The sequence below is a fragment of the Eretmochelys imbricata genome, chromosome 20 (assembly GCF_965152235.1).
Source record: "Eretmochelys imbricata isolate rEreImb1 chromosome 20, rEreImb1.hap1, whole genome shotgun sequence".
In the NCBI taxonomy this organism is placed as follows: domain Eukaryota; kingdom Metazoa; phylum Chordata; order Testudines; family Cheloniidae; genus Eretmochelys; species Eretmochelys imbricata.
The window spans coordinates 17,000,650-17,020,154 of NC_135591.1; the positions used below are offsets into that span (position 1 = coordinate 17,000,650).

A 19,505-nucleotide genomic window follows, 5' to 3' on the forward strand; every position below is an offset into this window, starting at 1 on the left:
CATGGCCTGTACTTCCTCCTCGACCTCCTGCCACATTCGGTGTGGCAGGGGCCTGGTTGTCTCCCAGATTACCTTCCCCGGTTCAGTCTGAATGGCATGATGGACCAGGGTCATGTAACCGGACAGGACCATAAAGGTTCTCCTGAAAGCCTGCAGGAGACATTAGGCTTGTGCTTGTGCTGCTCCTCCGCGAGCTGGGGGCCTGTGGGGTCCTCTGTCAGGGGTGCGCCGGGACTCAATTCTGGTTCTGGCAGGTAAAGGTTAATTAATAGGCCCTCTCACTCCCACCGTGGTTTCAATAGATTCACATGATATTGCTGGGTCTTCTTGCACTGGTTGGGCTGGTGGACCTCATAGGTGACAGGCCCGAACTTCGGGCCACCTCATAGGGTCCCTGCCAATGGGCCAGCAGCTTTGATTCGACCAATGGTAGGAGGAGCAGGACCCGACCACCTCGCTCAAAGGCACCAACCTGAGCTTCCTGGTCATAGGTTCGTGCCTGGGCTTCCTACATGGCTTTTAAGTTCTCGCGTGCTAGGGCTCCAGCCTGAGCGAGGTGCTCCTGGAGCTGGAGGACACACTTCAGGAGGCCCTGGGTTGAAGACGGAGACTGCTCTCACGTCTCCTGCTTTAAGTCTAATAGGCCCCACGGGCGGCGGCCATATAGTTACTCGAACGGGGAAAATTTGTTGATGACTGGGGTACCTCGTGGATTGCCAGCAGTAAGGGCGGGAGTAGCTGGTCCCACCAGCCTAGCTTCTCTGGGGGAATTTGCACAGCATCTCCTTTAGGGTCCAACTGAATCGTTCCACCAGCCCGTTAGTCTGTGGGTGGTAGACGGAGGTGCGTAACTGTTTAACTCCCAGTAGCTCGCATACCTGATGCAACAGCTGGGAGGTGAAGTTGGTACCCTGATCCATTAGGATTTCCCGGGGCAGGCCCACTCGAGCGAAGACCTTCACTAGTTTGCTGGCGATGGTTCGGGGAGCAGTGCTCCACAATGGCACGGCCTCGGGAAAATGGGTGGCATAATCAGCAATGACCAGCACATACTGGAATCCCGTGGCACTTCTCAGGAGCAGGCCCACCAGGTCCCTGGCCATCCGCTCAAAGGGCATCTCCACTATGGGCATGGGAACCAAAAGGGCCTTGGGTACCTGTGGGGGAGCCACTAATTGGCACTCCGGGCAGGAGCTACAATAGTTCCTCACCTCCTGGTGAATGCCGGGCCAAAAGAACCGTGTCAAAATCTGGGCGTGGGTCTTTTCATGGCCCAAGTGCCCTGCGGCAGGGATGTCGTGTGCGAGCTTCATTACTGCTCGTCAGTGGCATCGAGGCACCAGCAGCAGGGTCTGTGGTTCTTCTGTGCGGGGATCCCGTTCCACCCGGTAAAGACGGTCATGGCGTAGCTCAAAACAGGACCACTGATTTGCACGATGCGGGTCGATCTCGGCCCCACTGACAGCAGCTAGTTGTCCATAGGCCCGACTAAGGGTGGGGTCTGCTCTTTGGTCACGGCAAAAGTCGGTGTTAAGTCAGAGTTTGACAGCCAGCCCAGGTGGGAGGTCCTCAGATTCCTCAGTCCCTTTCTCGGGGTCCGGGGCCTCCTCCTCCTCTGGTTGGGCCTTGGGGCAATCTCCTTCCAACGGAGAGGTCGAGCGGAGGATCTCCTCAAACGCCTGCCAGTCATGCCCCAGAATCACCAGGTAGGCTAGTCGAGGAGCCAGACCGATGACCATCCGTCTTGTGACCCCGGCCACCATTAGCAGGATCTGGGCACTGGGGTAGGGCTGCCCGTCGCTGTGGATGCATTGCAGCCGGATTGTCCCCAGGTGGGGGTCACCCTGGGGCCCCAAGGTCTGACGGATTAGCGTCTGGCCACAGCTCGAATCAAACAGGGCTAGGATTGGGTGGTCCCCAACAACTACCGGAACCACGATCTTAGGGCCTTTGGCAGCCGGGTCTCTTCCACACAGACGTGGCCGAACCTGCAGTCCATCTCAGTGCAGTCACACTGTAAATGTCCATATTTCCTGCATAAAAAACAGGGCCCAAGTTCCGAGCGATCACCCCGGGTGGGGGCTCCTGTCGGACCCCTGGGGGGACTCTGATTGATCCTCGAGACACTCAGCATGGGGGGCACAGATCCTTGTCGAGGTGGGAGTTCAGGGCGTCTGGCCCAAAGCCCCGAGCAAGCCTCTTGCCCGTGGGGGAGGCTCCGCACTTTGGTCTGAGTGTCCCCTTTCTTTTCGGGGTTAGGGAGCTCTGGCCCTGGGGGATGCGCTCTGGTAGCTGGCCCCACCAGCGCTTTGGCCACGAGGAAGTCTTCCATCAATGCGACTGTGGCGGCTAGTGTCGCTGGCCGATGGCGAAGCGCCCAGGCCCTTCCTCGCGCCGGGAGGATGTGTATGAACTGTTCTAAAATAATTTGCTCCGTGACCTCATCCGTGGTCCTCCTCTCTGGCTATAGCCACTGCTTGCACGCTTCCTTCAGCTCTTGGGTCTGGTGCCTGTGGGGTAGGTCTGGCTCTGGAACAGCTGCTGAAAGGTTTCTGGGCTGACGTCCAAGGCATCCAGGATTGCTGCCTTTACCTGGCTAGTCCCTTGCATCCTCCGTAGACAGCCCACTGTATACTGTTTGGGCTGTCCTGGTCAAGTATGGGGCCAAAAGAGTGGCCCATTGGCTCACAGGGGTCGAGGGATCATGCCCAGGTTCTCCACCACATGTAGAGAGGTTAGCTGGGACTCATCTCTCTCTGGGGCAGCAGGGAACATCACCGCCTCACTAAATTCGGGAAGAGGTCTTGCAGGGAATTAGTCCGGCCGTGGGAGTCTTCCTCTGCGACCTTTGTGAGGGCAGAAATAAACATAGTAAGCCCAAGTCCTAGGTCAGGGCGGGGCAATGGTGAGTCAGGCCCTCAGGCAGGAGGAGGGTAACCAGCTGCCATTTCATAGATGAGGATGCCCAGAGCCCACCAGTCCACAGCCTTGTTATAACCCTGCCCAGGGAAAGCAGGCCAGGGTCACTCACCAAATATTTGGGAACCGGAAGGAACCACCTGGTGGCCAGGGATCAGCTAGAGATCAAGCAGCAGACAGGCCCTCCCCAGCGTACCTTGCTGAGGATGATCTCGGGGGCCAGGTATTCCGGGGTCCCACACAGAGTCCAAGTTCAGCCTTTTTACCCGCTTGGCAAAACCAAAATCCGCCACCTGGAGCCAAAACACAGAGAGGAGAGAAGCTGGATCAGCCTGGGGGCTGTGACAGCAGGAGGGGAAGGGAGGAAGCAGATGACTGATGTATTCTGGCCGTGTTATGTTTCTGGGGGTGTCTTGGCTTTGGGAAGGGGATGGCAGCAGAGAGAGACTTGGACAGGCAGGAGATCACTGCAGGGAGCCAGGAGCCAGCGCTGGGATGGGGACAGGAAGGAGTGGGAGAGGGGCGGCAGCGTCACCTCGATGTAGCCCTGCTGGTCTATCAGGAGATTCTCTGGCTTCAGGTCTCAGTAGATGAGATCCAGCGAGTGCAGATACTCGAAGGTCAGGACAATCTGAACAGCGTAGAACCAGGCGTGAGGTTCACTGCAATGAGGTGGGAGGAGAACGTGGGCATCCCGGGCCAGATCCGCCCCCTCTCAGCCAGCCCAGCACCCTCGGTCCCCTGCCGCCCCCACCTTCATCTTCCTTATAGATCCCCACGCAAGATGCCCCAACCCTTATCGGCCCGGTGGCCCCATCTGCCCAAGCCAGACCACTAGCCCTAGTACACACATCCCACCCACCATTGCTAGACCCCTGACTCCATCCAGCCTGGCAACCCAGGGCAAGCCCCTCCCAGACCAGCGTCTCGCCCCTAGCCTCAATACAGACACCCATGGACCCCCAGCTCCTTCCAGCATGACTCCATCTAGCCTGGCATCTCTGCCACTGACTGTGGCTAATGCTGGCAGAAGACCTCAGCAGCTCTCCCCATGGGGAATCCCTTCCTGACCAGCCCAGCTGGGGATCAGGTCACACCCTGCAGTAGGAGGATCAAAGCCAGCGTCGCTGCAGATGCTGCTAGTGGATAAAAGGTCTAGTTCTCTACTGAACTAAATCCCAAATTTACAGCTGTTGAAACTGAGGCACAGAGTGATTCTCCCCCCTTCCCACAAGGAGTGAATGGCGGAGGCAGGAATAGGACGCAGGAGTCCCGACTCCCAGTCCCTCTGCTCTAAGTGCTAGATCCCACTGTCCTCCCTGAGCCAGGGATACAACCCAGGAGTCTAACCGCCACCCAGCTCTAAGCATTAGCGACACTGTCCCCAACATTGGCTCCCGTGGCAACGCTCACCTGAACCTCCCGATCCGCCGTAGGTGGGAGAACATCTCCCCTCCCAGGATATATTCCATCACCACGTACAGATTGGAGTTATCCTAGAAGGAAATGCAGCAGAAACTGAGTGCAAGGCATGGAGCCACTCCGGCCCCCCGTCAGTGCCTGTGACACCGGGATGAAGCTGCTCACCACACCCCTGCTCCTTTATTAGCCCCATCCTTTTCAGGGCACTAACCCCACATGCCTCCAGGGAGCCTGATGCACTGGCCTAGCTTCCCCATAGCACACAATGCAGTGCACCAGCTGTCTGGGCGATAACAGCCTACTACTGCCACCAGCTGCTGCTGTTACTCCTTTGGCTCAAGGGCCAGAGGGATTGCGCTGTGGTGCCGAAGGTCCCAGGCACACACCTGCAGTGGGAGTTGCTGCACAGACACGGCTGGGGAACAGACTCACTAATGAGAGGGCACAAGCTTTATTTGCTTGGAATATTTCATACTAGAGCCCTAGAAAATTCAACCCCTCCCCTCCTCCGGTTTAGGGGCAGGGATGGGCGGGGACAAGATGGATTTCCCAGCTGCGATGTCTATGATCAAAGGGGAAACCCAACGTGCCCCCAGGTCGGACACCCCAAAAGAACAGAAGCAGGAAGTGAAACTTGTCAAAAGCAGAGTGTGAAATTGACCAGGCTGGCTCCATCCTCTCTCAGGGCTGCAAAGTCAAAGAGCAGCCTCCGAAGTAACTCCGCTGAGCCCAACAAAGCCATTCCGCTAGTGAGACCCGACCCAGCTCAGTGATGAGAACATGAGCACTAAGCACTCGCGCACAAGCCAGTGGCGACCACTGCCCCTGCCCTCGAGCCCTGTATCATTTTCCAGCTAGCCCTGGAAAGAGGGTCCAGCCGGGGCATGGGCACAGCGCCCCATGCTGGATGGTCAGAGACCTTTTTCTGCAGCCACATTAGGAGAGCAGGAGCCAAGAAGCAGAAAGTCACATCCTCACATTCCATCTAAATTATATCAAAACAATGTAATATCGGGCTATTAAGAAGGCTCCTGTCCGAAGAGTGCCCAGCATCACCAGGCAAAGAAACAGATCTTAGGATGCTCAAAGATCACTTAGCAGCAGTGTGGGTGTGAAATCTCTACCTCTTGATTGTTTTCCCTTTATGGTCCCCGCTTCTCTGTTGTTTATCGGTCTGGTTCTTTGATTGTTTCTGTTATATAACTAATTTTGCCAGGTATACATCAAAAAAGGTGGCAAGGTACGCCTGGGTAAAGAATTGCTTCACACTATGTTTGGATTGGTCAGAGAATTATTTTGTAATACTTCAGTAAAATGATGGGTTAAGGTAGAGCTAAGCAGGACTCAAGTTTCACTCTATAAACTGGGGTCCAAAAGGAAGTTCTTGGGAACCAGCTCCAGGACACAGCCCAAGATCAGCGCTACCAGACCTCAACACCCTGCCAAGCACACCGTGCAGAAGCTGGAGTCCCAGGATGACCTGATCCTGACTGGCCAGCAAGGAAAGGTGACCTGCCTTATTGGGAGTGATGGGCATTGTATGAGTAGCATGTGTATTCTCTTCTGGCAACTGTGATGAAGTGGGGGGTTCTCTTGGTTTTTTCTTGTTTTTTTCAATGGTTTGCATGCAGACGGGGTGGGACTCAGTTTCCCTGCGTGTTACTGGTTGAACGAGGTGATGGGAGAGGGAGTTTCATAGAATCATAGAATATCAGGGTTGGAAGGGACCTCAAAGCAGGACCAGTCCCTAACTAAACCATCCCAGCCAGGGCTTTGTCAAGCCTGACCTTAAAAACTTCTAAGGAAGGAGATTCCACCACCTCCCTAGGTAACGCATTCCAGTGTTTCACCACCCTCCCAGTGAAAAAGTTTTTCTTAATATCCAACCTAAACCTCCCCCACTGCAACTTGAGACCATTACTCCTTGTTCTGTCATCCGCTACCACTGAGAACAGTCTAGATCCATCCTCTTTGGAACCCCTTTCAGGTAGTTGAAAGCAGCTATCAAATCCCCCCTCATTCTTCTCTTCCGCAGACTAAACAATCCCAGTTCCCTCAGCCTCTCCTCATAGGTCATGTGTTCCAGTCTCCTAATCATTTTTGTTGCGCTCCGCTGGACGCTTTCCAATTTTTGCACATCCTTCTTGTAGTGTGGGGCCCAAAACTGGACACAGTACTCCAGATGAGGCCTCACCAATGTCGAATAGAGGGGAACGATCACGTCCCTTGATCTGCTGGCAATGCCCCTACTTATACATCCCAAAATGCCATTGACCTTCTTGGCAACAACGGAACACTGTTGACTCGTATCCAGCTTCTCGTCCACTGTAACCCCTAGGTCCTTTTCTGCAGCTGAGCCATTCGGTCCCTAGTCTGTAGTGGTGCATGGGATTCTTCCATCCTAAGTGCAGGACTCTGCACTTGTCCTTGTTGAACCTCATCAGATTTCTTTTGGCCCAATCCTCTAATTTGTCTAGGTCCCTCTGTATCCTGTCCCTACCCTCCAGCGTATCTACCTCTCCTCCCAGTTTAGTGTCATCTGCAAACTTGCTGAGGGTGCAGTCCACGCCATCCTCCAGATCATTTATAAAGATATTGAACAAAACTGGCCCCAGGACCAACCCTTGGGGCACTCCACTTGATACCGGCTGCCAACTAGACATGGAGCCAGTGATCACGACCCATTGAGCCCGAGGATATAGCCAGCTTTCTATCCACCTTATAGTCCATTCATCCAGCCCATACTTCTTTAACTTGCTGGCAAGAATACTGTGGGAGACCGTGTCAAAAGCTTTCCTAAAGTCAAGGAACAACATGTCCACTGCTTTCCCTCATCCACAGAGCCAGTTATCTCGTCATAGAAGGCAACTAGGTTAGTCAGGCATGACTTGCTCTTGGTGAATCCATGCTGACTGTTTCTGATCACTTTCCCCTCCTCTAAGTGCTTCAGAATTGATTCCTTGACCTGCTCCATGATTTTTCCAGGGACTGAGGTGAGGCTGACTGGCCCGTAGTTCCCAGGATCCTCCTTCTTCCCTTTTTTAAAGATGGGCACTACAGTAGCCTTTTTCCAGTCGTCCGGGACTTCCCCCAATCACCATGAGTTTTCAAAGATAATGGCCAATGGCTCTGCAATCACATCCACCAACTCCTTTAGCACTCTCGGATGCAGCGCATCCAGCCCCATGGACTTGTGCTCGTCTAGCTTTTTTAAATAGTCCCAAACCACTTCTTTCTCCACAGAGGGCTGGTCACCTCCTCCCCATGCTGTGCTGCCCAGCGCAGTAGTCTGGGAGCTGACCTTGTTCGTGAAGACAGAGGCAAAAAAGGCATTGAGTACATTAGCTTTTTCCACATCCTCTGTCACTAGGTTGCCTCCCTCATTCAGTAAGGGGCCCACACTTTCCTTGACTTTCTTCTTGTTGCTAATATACCTGAAGAAACCCTTCTTGGTACTCTTTACATCTCTTGCTAGCTGCAACTCCAAGTGTGATTTGGACTTCCTGATTTCACTCCTGCATGCCCGAGCAATATTTTTATACTGTATCCCGGTCATTTGTCCAATCTTCCACTTCTTGTAAGCTTCTTTTTTGTGTTTAAGATCAGCAAGGATTTCACTGTTCAGCCAAGCTGGTCGCCTGCCATATTTATTATTCTTTCTACTCATCGGGATGGTTTGTCCCTGTAACCTCAATAAGGATTCTTTAAAATACAGCCAGCTCTCCTGGACTCCTTTCCCCCTCATGTTATTCTCCCAGGGGATCCTGCCAATCAGTTGCCTGAGGGAGTCAAAGTCTACTTTTCTGAAGTCCAGGATCCGCAATTCTGCTGCTCTCCTTTCTTCCCTGTGTCAGGATCCTTAACTCAACCATCTCCTGGTCACTGCCTCCCAGGTTCCCATCCACTTTTGCTTCCTCTACTAATTCTTCCCGGTTTGTGAGCAGCCGGTCAAGAAGGGCTCTGCCTCTAGTTGGTTCCTCCAGCACTTGCACCAGGAAATTGTCCCCTACACTTTCCAAAAACTTCCTGGATTGTCTGTGCACCGCTGTATTGTTCTCCCAGCAGATATCAGGATGATTGAAGTCTCCCATGAGAACCAGGGCCTGCGATCCAATAACTTCCGTGAGTTGCCGGAAGAAAGCCTCGTACACCTCATCTCCCTGGTCCGGTGGTCTATAGCAGACTCCCACCAGGACATCATCTTTGTTGCTCACACTTCTAAACTTAATCCAGAGACTCTCAGGTTTTTCTGCAGTTTCATACTTGAGCTCTGAGCAGTCATACTGCTCCCTTACATACAGTGCAAGTCCCCTACCTTTTCTGCCCTGCCTGTCCTTCCTGAACAGTTTATATCTATCCATGACAGTACTCCAGTCATGTGAGTTATCCCACCAAGTCTCTGTTATTCCAATCACATCATAATTCCTTGACTGTGCCAGGACTTCCAGTTCTCCCTGCTTGATTCCCAGGCTTTGTTGTTTGTTGTTACAGAGGACCAGGGACGGAACTTGGGACCCCGGCCAATGGCCTGGAGAATGGATACCCCAGCGACTGGTGACCTGGTGACCAGGAGGCCCAGCTCAGGAGTCACAGCTGGCTCTGGCCAGAGGGAAGACAATGGGCTGTGAAGAGAGGACCCGGGTCACCTGACCAGGCAGTTCCAGCCAGAGGGAGCCAAAGGAGGGCTGAGAGGAGAGGAGGCCCAGGGAACCCTGCTTACCAGGAGAGAAGACAATGGACAGAGGCGGGGCTTGGAGGAAGTGATATCAGATGCCCAGCTGGGAAGCAGGGGGCCTCGGGACTGGAGAGAGAGAGCAGGCAGAGCTCACCTGGATGCAGGCGAGACTTGGATGTGCTGTGCTGGGGGAGGGCAGGCCTGAGGGCCCTGAGAGTTTCCTATGCTGTGTTCAGACGCTCAATAAACCCTCCTGTTTTACACCGGCTGAGAGGCGCTCCGGTCTAGAGAACAGGGTTGCATTATTCCCTCTGGGAGTGGAGGCCTCGGGGGTCCAGAGCCAGTGGACTCCCTGAGGGGGCCCCCGGTGAGAGACAGGTGTGCTAAGGCTCAGAGAGGTGCGGTTCCAGGAGAAGGAGGGGCTTAACCCCGAGAGAGACTGGATCCCCGAGAAGGGCTGTCGCACTGAAAGGGTTCCCCCCAAGGCCTGCACGGGGCCAAGAGTGGGCACGACCTGTGAGTCTGTGACAGTAACTGTTAATAAATAGAGGTTAAGGATATTTCTGTGTGAAGCTCTTTCACTGGTAAAACACCCTGCAAACCCGCAGAGTGTGAGGAGACGCCCTGAGCCCATGGAAGGGTGAGGGTGGGTGCTTAAATTAAGAGGGTTACCCCTTGAGCCCCAGGACCAGGGTAAAGGTGGGTGCCCAAGAGTGTACGGGGAACAATGCCTGAACCCTGCTGTCTCTAAGGGGACGAAGGGAGCTCAGCCTTGGCAGCATAGCCCATCCTTGGTCTCCCTTCTCAGGCAGTTCTGGTCTGCATGACATGGGCCTTCCTGACCCTCTACCAACTAAACAGGCCCCAACACCCTAGTGGTACCTTGATGGGGCCCAGTCAGCACGTACCAGGACAGACTCCTAGCTCAGAGGGGTAAATCCAGAGCAGTCACATTGATTTCAACAAAGTTCTCCCATATTTACACCCGCGGATTCAGGTATTTATTTTACGCTGTCATAGGAGAATCGATTGGCTCAGCAAGCCAGCCTGTGTGACAGCAGCCACTGGCCCCAGTGCTACTGTGTCACCCGAGAGCTACACAGAACTGAGCAGGAGTGACATTTCCATTGTAGCAGCTTCCACAGACAAGGGGCCAAGATCAAAGCTATTTAACCCTAGAATGATGAGGGGCCCCAAGAAAACAACTCTGCCAGCACTGCCTGCTGCTAACACGCCCTTCACCCTAGCCTCCAGGCTCCCGCAGGGGCTGCAATTTATCCTGCAGCCTCCTCTGAGCTGAGAACTCTTCCTCGCTACAAACCACTAACCTCAGGCTGATAGACAGGAGACAGATCTCCCTTCAGAGCCAGCCCCTCTTTAATCAGGCCAGCCACAGCTCTAAGGCACAACTACTTTTGCTCTCCCTCCTACACACAGAGTGTAGCTCACAGGCCCCAAGATCCAGGTTCAGGGAAGAGGTTCCAAGTCCCATCGCTGGGGCCTGAATTTTAGCTTTCACAGAAACTCCATCAGGAGGAAACGATCCCACGTGATGGTTTCAAAGTCTCCACAAAGCCAATTTTGCATGAAGTTAAGTTAGGACTTCCTCTGAGACTCCCCTGCAAGCCAGACGTCATGCCCTAGGGCCAGCGCATGGGAGCCGAAACTGAAACTGACTAGGAACGAAAGCAAAACTGACCAGGTTGCGGGGGGAAGCATCACTGTTCAAAACCTGGAGTCAAAAGCAGAACAGAAGAGAGTGAAAAAGGGGAATGATCCAAACTGATTTTTCTTAGCTCCAAACTTGTCACGCCAGGAAGGTTTGTTCTCAGGATACAAGAGATGCAGACTGTGCCCTTCGACCCCTTCAGCACAACTTTGGTTTTAAATAGGAAATAAATCAAGGGGATTGTGGGAGTCGGGGGCAGACAGAGCCCAGGGCTGGGCTGGCAAGCGAAGGACACCTACCTTGAAAGAATACTCTAGCTTGACGAGGAATGGAAAGTTGACGGCCTGGAGGATCTGTTTCTCGTTGAGGGTGTGCTCAATTTGTTTCAGCTTCACTACCTGGGAGAGAAAAGGAAGTAGCAACATCAGATCTTCCTCTGCTGGCACAGCACCCCCTATGCCTCGCACGCACTCCCCTCTCCAGCATCCCCACGCAGGATTCAGCCCCAAATCTCTCCCCCGCACTGGGGAGTCCACGGCCCCAGGCCAGATCTCTACGGCAGCCCCCAGTGTCTTACCTTCTGCTTATCCAGGATCTTCATGGCATAGTGATTCCCGGTCTCTTTGTGTTTCACCAGCATCACCCTCCCAAATGAGCCTGTGCCCAGGGTCTTGATTCGATCAAACTGATCCAAACTGGCTGTGTTCTGGAAGGGGGAAAACAAATGTGATGTGGGGCCAGACTGGTCCTGGGGGCATCAGGAAGGAACCTGCTCGCGACAGTGGGATTTGCACTGCAAGACCGGCGGGGTCTTTACTGACCATGAAGGGGTCAGAGCTTCGGTTTTTATAGCTCACCAGAAAGGCAGCCCCTCCAGGGTCAGCACTGACTGTGATGGGAGAGCGCTCCCGACTGAGCCCGCCACTCCCTGCAGCACAGCACCCGCTAGCCCCGCACTGGGGTTGTTCTTGAGAACATTGATATGAAGACAGAAAAGAAGGACTTGTGGCACCTTAGAGACTAACAAATTTATTTGAGCATAAGCTTTCGTGGGCTACAGCCCACTTCATTGGATGCATGCAGTGGAAAATACAGTGGGGAGATTTTATATACACAGAGAACATGAAACAATGGGTGTCACCATACACACTGTAACGAGAGTGATCAGGTAAGGTGAGCTATTTCCAGCAGGAGAGCAGGGGAAGGGGGGAACCTTTTGTAGTGATAATCAAGGTGGGCCATTTCCAGCAGTTGACAAGAACGTGTGAGGAACAGTGGCGGGGGGGGGAGGAGGGGGAATAAACATGGGGAAATAGTTTTACTTTGTGTAATGACCCATCCACTCCCAGTCTTTATTGAAGCCTAAGTTAATTGTGTCCAGTTTGCAAATTAATTCCAATTCAGCTGTCTCTCGTTGGAGTCTGTTTTTGAAGTTTTTTTGTTGAAGAATTGCCACTTTTAGGTCTGTAAGCGAGTGACCAAAGAGATTGAAGTGTTCTCCAACTGGTTTTTGAATGTTACAATTCTTGACGTCTGATTTGTGTCCATTTATTCTTTTACGTAGAGACTGTCCAGTTTGGCCAATGTACGTGGCAGGGGGGCATTGCTGGCACTTGATGGCATATATCACATTGGTAGATGTGCAGGTGAACGAGCCTCTGATAGTGTGGCTGATGTGATTAGGCCTAATGATGGTGTCCCCTGAATAGATCTGTGGACACAGTTGGCAACGGGCTTTGTTGCAGGATAGGTTCTGGGTTAGTGGTTCTGGTGTGTGGTGTGTGGTTGCTGGTGAGTATTTGCTTCAGGTTGGGGGGCTGTCTGTAAGCAAGGATGGGCCTGTCTCCCAAGTCCCTTTCCCCTCTGGGCCTCAGTTTCCCCATCTGTGCCATGATGTTAATGACACAGGGTGTGCGGGAGGACTAGCAAAGTGACAGTGCTGCAGAGGGACCAGCAGCTCTGCCTCAGGAATTACCCCCAACCACCCCAGGTGGGATTTCCAGAGGGGACAGACCCAGGGCACTGGGGCACTGTGCTCAAGCGCAGACAGCAAATGGAGGCCCTTTGAACAGGGTCCCTGTTAGCACAACCCCCCTGGGAGCCAATCTGGGGCTGGGCTGGGCGACCGCGCTGGAGCCTTGGAAGGAGGATGGGGGAGGGGGAGACAGCCTGGATCAGGAGGAGTCCCACATGGTTAGTGTCCCCCTCCCACAGCAGAGAGGAGTCGAAACTACAGAGTTCTTGGCCCTTCAGTTACCAGAGGGCAGATTGGTGGGGGTAAGGAGGGCAGAAGAGCAACATGGGTCCACTCAGCCCTGCCTCCCAGGAGCAAAAATAACCCCAGACCCTCAGCGGAGGCTGTGTGGCAAGGTGGAAAGAGATCCAGGGGGTGACTGCCAAGTAATCAGCCTGGGGCTGCAAAGGCCTTGATTAGGCGGCAGTGGGGGGTGATCTGGGTTGGGGGCACAGTACCTGGGAGGGGTTCTCCCATTTCTTGATGAAGTCTTCTTTGGCTTTGGCTAGGAACTCCTTCACTGTAAGGGAAAGAGAGAGGGAGCAGCATGAGGAGTCAGGAGGGGGGGCACCCAGCCTGGTGGACAAAGCTCCCCTTTCAGCCCCACCCCGGCTCAGCGAAGAGGCACACAGTCACAACAGGGCCAGGGATTTTAAGTGTATCAGCAGGATGGCGGTGCCTGATTGGCTACAAAGGGCAGCTCAGCTGGGGATTGGCTAGAGAGAGGTCCATGAGGGTGCGCTCCCGCAATACCGCCACCCCCGTGCCTGCCCCTAGACAGACCGAACAGTCCCGTCAGGGAGGGCTAATGCACTTGTGCCTCTATCTCCCCACTTGGGGTGCCTGTTCCACACCCCTCGACACACAACCTGCAACCCACAAGGAGACACTCGTACAACCCTCCAGTCAAATGACGTTAAGATGCGTGGATCACGTTGCCCTAATGGGAGGATACGGGATCTACTACTGCTGCCAGCAAAGGGGGGTGAAGGGGAAGGAGATTCCCCCTGAGCTCAAAGGGCAGAGGCCTGTGTGTAGCCTTCTCTCAACCATGCAGGCCTCACAGATCAATGACACCAACAGCCCACAAGGGGGTGCTCCACACACACACACAAACACCCATGAAAGTCACAAACCCCAGCTGGGCTTTGCCCACAAAGGGGTTAAAACAACCTGCCACAGCCACAGCAGCAGCCTGGGACCAGCCAAGTGTCCCACTCTCTGGCATCCAGCCAGGTGAACCTTCCTTCGCCAGCCGGGCTCCCTGTCCTTGCTGCCAGATCCCAGAACCATGGGAGGGAGGAAGCGGGATGGGGGCTGGAGCAATCTGCAGCATCTGGAGGGATATTTGGTACTGAGAGCCCCTTTTATCTTCACTGCCTCCTGCTCCTCCCAACAGGGACAAGTCCCGCAGCTCTTAACAGTGCAAGAGATGCCCACGGGATTTGAATGGCTGCAGCAGCGAGGCCAAGCACGGAGCAGCAGCAGGGGACTGGCTTTGAACCCAGAGCTCACCCCTGTCCCCACCATCACAGGAAGTCTCCCCCACACCAGAGGTGCATAAAGTTAATTGCCTCCACCGGGGATCATTGGTGCTGAGACGCCAGGGAGGGGACAAGCTCAAAGCCTACATCCAGAGGTGGGTGCTGCAGTTCTTGGGGGTCACAGATGCACAACCCAGGAGTCAACTCCCTGCCACCCCACTCTCTCCATTACAACCCACTCCCTTTCCAGAGCTGGGGACAGAACCCCAGGAGCCCCCCACTTTAATCACTAAATAGCAACACTTCTGTGGAAACCCAGCATCACTGCGCTCTAATCCTGTCATCCCTGCCCTAAAGAAAGGGCTGAGAAATGGGCCAGGCGAGGGCCTGAAATGCACCAGCGAAGCAGGACGACGTCTTATAGATGTGACTGATTCACTGCAGGAGGGAAGGAGACCAAGATTACGGGGATTCCCTTGATCTCACAGGACAGGGCAGGGCAACCCTGAAAAGGTTCCAGGGATCAGCTATTTGCTGGCTAACTACCCCGCCCACACTCCCTTCATCCTCTAGTCCCCATAGTCCATCTCCCGTGGAGCCCCACAGAGCAGGATTGAATTCACATCTGCTTCCCCCAGACGCTCAGTCTGTCTGACCTACTTTCACTTTGTCTCCTACTCTCTCTGGATTATTTATAGAAACAGGCTTGGCTCACCAGCCACCGTCTCCCACCATCGATCCCAACCCCAAGGGGGCGGGGAAGAGGGATCCTTGCATGGACACGGGACAGAGAAGACAATTTCCTGCACTATCCTGGCTGTACCTTACAGAACTAAATTTAAGTAGCTTAGGAGTTCATTGTATTACAAAGGCAGGCGGTTATGTATTATTGTGGGACTGTATGTGACATCTCCGATGGAAACCCAGGGAAGGGTTATGGGCTTTGAGGGATCATCTGAAACTATGGGGCCTTTTAAAGTTAAGTACATTTCCCAGGAAATTTCTAAGGGGAGGGGTATGCAAACATAACGCCTCTGGTTGTGCAAAACCTCAGCCCCTGGAAGCCGCTCCCCGAGGAGAAACCCACTGCCTGTGAGTTACCTGGCTGGAAGCGGGGTGATCTTTGGAAAGCTTATTAGCAGGCATGCTGGTTCTTTGCTGGTTTTTAAGAGGTTTTCCCTGCAATGCTTTTACCGTAAGAATCAATGTGCTTCCTAACAGCTGTGTGGTACCTTATACCTGTGGAGACTGGGCTGTTTGTAGCCTCCGAGGAAGGAGGGAAAAGCAGGCCGGCTGAGGCAGTCTGGCTTGCTGGGGAACTCACAGTGTAGGCAGGGAGCTGTGCAGCCTGGAAATCCCCAGGGCAGGAAGGAGAGAGACGCAGGTCTCTGCCCAAGAGAGGTGATAACTGGGAGCCAGAAGCCTAAGTGGCTTCCCTGGCTGGACCATGAGGGGCAAATACAGGTGCAGTTGCCCTGACCTGCGACACCCCTCCCTCCACTGTTCTTCCCTGGCATCATCCACACCAGAACAATGCCTTGGGAGGGGAGATCAGCCATTCTGCCTTCTTCTGGAGGTCTAGGAAGACTAGTGAGGCTCTGGTAATCAGTTACATAAACTGGGGGCAGCCCCAGACAGTGATGGAGGAATCTTCTCTGCACCACCAGCCTCTAATTTTACTCTTCAAGGCCCTGGGCCTGCGCCAGGGACCCCTAGAGCCGAAAGCTCTGGGATGGGGATTGTGGCTGACAGCCCCACTCCTCCAGTCCCACGGCACTTTCTACCACCCAGGTGAAGCTCGTCTGTGAGAGAGACAGAGCTTCTTTGGGAGCCCATCCAAGAGGGTGGAACTGATTGCCACAGGATCTAAGGATCATCTCAGACTTCCCCACCTCTTCCTCCTAGTGCTATGTGCTAAACACAGCACAGGCATAATAAAGAGACCCTACCAAAACCAACACCTCCACTGCACACACAGCTCTCCCCCTGGTGAAAGTACAGAACCCAGGCACAAGGAGTCCTCGGTTGCAATCAATCTCTCTGGGGGCTACTGTAATTAAAAAACCATTGAATGAGCAGCCAATTCAAATTTGGCCTCCAAAAATGTAAGTTTTGGTTAACCCCCACCCCCCAATGCTGTCTAAAAACAAATCCTGAAATATTCCAATTATTTTTAAACTAAGTCCCACTTGAAACAGACGAAGGGTCCCTCACCCCTCTTGCAGCTCAGAGAGCCCTAGAGTGAAATCTACTTTCAGCAGGAGTGAAATTGATACCACTGAGATCTCCTTTGCTAAGCAGACAGACTTACCTATCTCAGGGTTTTATACGGATGCCCAGCTCCCTAGTATATGAGCAAAAGCAATAGCGGGAACAGGGTAACATTTTCCAAAGGGCTTATAGGCTTTAGGAGCCTGCATGCCATTGACGGTAACTCGTAAATAGTAAATGGCAAACTGGATTTTTAGAATCCTCTCGTTTTAATAATGTTCCTTTCCAGCTCAGTGGCCTTTCAGCTGAGAGAGCCCCCCTTTAAAGACCCATGAACACATTTCTATTCATGTCAGTTTTGTCAGGTGGCACAAATCTGGCATATGAAACTAATTGACTGTGTCTAATTACACAATAGACTAACAAACTGACCTGTGCAAGGAAAAACACCAGTGGATATCGGCTAATGGAGACGTTTTCATACCACTAATCTTTTGTACCACCTTTCAAAGAACTTAGCAAAACCTTAAGTTCCTTAGACCTTCAAGGAGATAGGTACTATTTCCTTTTTTATGGGTAGGGAAACTGAGGCAGGGAGATGTGACCTTGCCACTGTTGCACTGGAAGTGGAAGAATTGAGAAGAGCACCAAGAGTCCTGTCTCTCAAGAATAGAACCCAGGAGTTCTGATTCTCAGGCCCCCTGCTCTAACCACTAGATCCCACTCTCCATCAGCGCCTGATTCAAAGCCAAGCACCAGGGCTCTAGGGACCTGTAATTAGGAGAGATCAGAGTTATCTGGAAGAGACCTGAGTCTCCTAATCAGAGGGCAGACTGATCTTAAAGAGACATGACAAGTTTTAGGCCCAACATATGTTATTACAGAAACCGAAAGCACACCAGCTTGTGGGTAGCAGTTTCCAATCTCATGCTTCACCTTCATGCCAGCAAAAGATTGTCTCTTCACTAAATGGGAAAATGGTCTCAGTAATTTCAGACAACACTACTGACTGTGGACACCATGAACAGATGTCCATTGTGGTGCGGTATTTGGACAATGAAAAACATAGCCCAGTTGAACATTTTGTGGCTGTTCAGAGACTATTAACAGTTGATGCTCAGTCTATCTTTGACCAGCTAAATGACATCCTTGGCATTCTTAAAATTGACTGGTCATCAGTGATGTCTGTCTGTTTTGATGGCACATCTACTATGTCTGAATGTACTGTGGGAGTTCAAATGAAATGTAAAGAAAGAAGCAGTGAAATACTCTATGTACACTGCTATTGTTACGAATTACACCTTGTAGGACACGCACACAACTGCTGCGAATTACACCTGGTAGGACACGCACACAAGTGCTACGAATTACACCTGGTAGGACACGCACACAAGTGCTACGAATTACACCTTGTAGGACACGCACACAATTGCTGCGAATTATACCTGATAGGACACGCACACCAGTGCTGCGAATTATACCTGATAGGTCACGCACAGTTCGAATCTAGGCTGAGGCACAGAAACAAAGTCCACAACTGCAGAGTTCCCAAAAGACACTAAGTTTATTACGCTCGAGCGTGGTGCCCCCCTGCTAGCCAGGAGGGGACCCTGAATGCAGATTATACAAAGGTTATATACCTTTTAGCAAAGCATGTTGCCCTCGTGCATCGGAAACCTTAGCCAATAAACAAACCCTTGTCTTATCTACCACCTATCCCTGCTTGGTGCATTCCTCGTGCTATACCAGTATGTTAATTACACAGCATGGTCCTAAAGCCATGCATCAGTAACTTTTATTATCAGGATGGGAGGCCTCACATCAAGGCCAAGAGACAGGGAGTTAGAGACTGACAAAAACCAGATACTGAGAGTCAAGGCAGGCTGGAGACAAGGAGGAGGATTTTCACAGGGATTCAATATCTAAGGATTACTCCTCCTGGTGTATGATGTGCTGGCATTTAAACAATGGTGGGCCCCAAACCAAAATGGAGTCACATGTGCTAACTTTTCCTTAACACTATGCACATTGTTTGAACCTTGTCCTAGAAGATGCATGCACTGCAAGTAAACAAAACAGAACTGTCTTTGACTTTTTTCATGTTATTCAGACTCTTTATGCCTTCATGGAGGGCAGTCCTGTGCGATATTCAGTAATGGAGAAGATTTCACAGGAAGCAGGATCCCAGTTGAAGACTTTGAAGTCCCTGTCAAACACAAGATGGGCATGCAGAGCAGAAGCAGTGGCTGCTGTAAAACAAAACTACTCCATCATTTTACAAGCTTTAAAAGAGATTATTGAAACAACTCGCCTTGCTGACGCTAAAATAAAAGCCAGGGGCTTTATCCATGAACTAAATTCATTCAAGCTTCAGAGTAACAGCCGTGTTAGTCTGTATTCGCAAAAAGAAAAGGAGTACTTGTGGCACCTTAGAGTCTCTAAGGTGCCACAAGTACTCCTTTTCTTTTTGTAAATTCATTCAAGTTCATCTTTGCCCTTCACATGATGCACCCTATTCTCCAGATGGTGGTAAAAGTGAGTAAGGCTCTTCAAGCTCCAGATCTCAACTTACTTACTGCAATGACAGGGGTGAAAAGCTTGTGTAACTCTTTGGCTGCAATGAGAAGTGGCCCAGAATATTTTCAATCTATTTTCAATGACAGTGTGAAAATGTGTGTAGAGAATGATATATCGATTCCTCCAGTTAAGAAGAGAAAAACGTCCACTCGTATTGATGTCACGTTTGAGTTCCAGCATCACTTTGATACAAAAGAGGAGCAGGAGAGAATAACTTCATTCTACCCACTCCTAGACTCAGTGATTACTGCCATTGACCAGCGATTTGAACAGGAGGCTTGTAAAATTGTGACTGCAGTGGGAAAACTACTGAGCTTAGACATTGGCAGGGACGATGTGAGAATAATTGCCAACAAATTTAAAGTGTCCTTGGATGAGCTGGAAGCTGAAGTCGGATTGCTTCGGGGTTATGACAGATCTGTTCCTAAAGGTAGCACTACGAACACCACCAGAGAGTGGCTTGATTGGCTAAAGGAATCGGATCGGTCTTCCAGGCCTTTTACAAATCTATTCAATAGTTTGCAGTCTTACCTG

At 52.1% G+C, this 19,505-nt stretch overlaps 1 pseudogene; it reads right to left on the bottom strand.

The window, feature by feature from the left end:
- Nucleotides 1-2,918: 2,918 nt before the first annotated feature.
- LOC144277904 (cAMP-dependent protein kinase catalytic subunit alpha-like) lies at nucleotides 2,919-13,822 on the bottom strand (annotated as a pseudogene).
- Between the last annotated feature and the right edge of the window lie 5,683 nt (nucleotides 13,823-19,505).